Source organism: Schistocerca cancellata, unplaced genomic scaffold (genome assembly GCF_023864275.1).
Source record: "Schistocerca cancellata isolate TAMUIC-IGC-003103 unplaced genomic scaffold, iqSchCanc2.1 HiC_scaffold_426, whole genome shotgun sequence".
NCBI classification, from domain to species: domain Eukaryota; kingdom Metazoa; phylum Arthropoda; class Insecta; order Orthoptera; family Acrididae; genus Schistocerca; species Schistocerca cancellata.
Genome location: NW_026046443.1, coordinates 3755487 through 3757042, shown reverse-complemented (window position 1 = coordinate 3757042; position 1556 = coordinate 3755487).

Genomic DNA, 1556 nt, shown 5'->3' with positions numbered 1-1556 from the left:
TCTTCCGCAGCCAATCATTGTCCACTTCCATGCGAACAAGAAATTCTAAGGCAAAGGTGTCTCTTGCTGTCAGTTCAACAGGAAGCAACTCGTGCACATGGGTAATTTTGAATGGATAGCAAAGAGAAGGATGTTTCGTAGGACTTTACGCACTGTGCTCGCGGTTATGTCCAATGTTCGGGCAATTCCCCGTGCAGTGCACGTTTGCACACCACCGCTCGTCTACTCTCCTGCATCGCTGTCCCCACTGCTTCCACTGATGTCGAATCAATTCGTTTCCTCCCTCTACCAGGTTGCACACCAAAAGAACCCGTCTTTTCGAATTTCCCAATCATTTTCTCCAGACCTACGACAGTCATCGGACCAACGCCTTTCTTCAAACCCTTCAGTGTCCACAACTTCTGCAAAGCGTCGTGTGTACAGTCACCATTCTTGTAATACAACTTCATCAGCAGAGCGCGATCCTGCATTGAGACAGTCAGGGAGAAAATCGCAGACGCGAACGGAGGAAATTCCGTGTACCCGGCGTGTGTATACCAATTTCAATGGGTCGTGCGCATGACAGGTGTTTTCATTTATATATTGTGACACATACAGCGCCATCTATTGATCAATTTTCACACTATTTTTTTCTTCTGCCATACGTTTTCCCCATTATCTGATAATATTCCATTGCAATTTGACGTCATTTTGAGCAGTGGTGTTATTTATACAGCGTTTTGAAAGTTTAACTTTAATTATAATCACCCAACAGTAATGATGAACGTAATACAGAAAATTGAACACAGCACAGCAAGACACTGCAATATAAACAGCGGTAGTCAGGGGAAGGCGGGATTCGGTTACGATTGTGGACGGGCCGTAATCAGTTACTATTGGTTGCCTCTTTAGTTACACACATTTATTTTTTTAAAACAATAATTCCAGACCCAACAATAAATAAAAAATACCACACGTTATTAATGAAGAAATAAACAACTGTGTAAATAATAGTGTTTTAAGTGCATTACAATTTAGCAAACCTAAAATACAGATACAGATAATGTTAAAAAAAAAGCCACTGTGATCACGGCTGAAGGCCCTACACGCCAAGAATGGCAATAAATTAAGAATGTTTAAGAACTCGCTGCAATTACAACTTACAGGAATTGAAATATTAAAAGGTAAGTGTCCACAAACACAGCAGAAGATATCAGACGCCAGGAATGGCAGTAAATAAGGTTTTAAGGCTTACTGCTACAACACCAATACAAATTAGAATTTTAAGGCAAATGACCACAATCACGGCTAAAGGCCTTACACGCCAGGATCGGCAATAATATCAAAAATAAATATTGAAACCTTCTGTAAAACAGCAAATACAATAGCATAAGTTATTTTAAAAAACCAAGCAACTAATCCAGACGGTGCTCCAGGAATCGACCTCTGAGAAGGTCCAGCAACAAATACTTTCGCGAGCTGTGAGATAGGCACCCAAGAGTTGCATTCACTTCGCAAGATGGTAACACAGACTAGTGGCAGTTTAACAAATGACTAATGATAATCTTGCTGCAGCT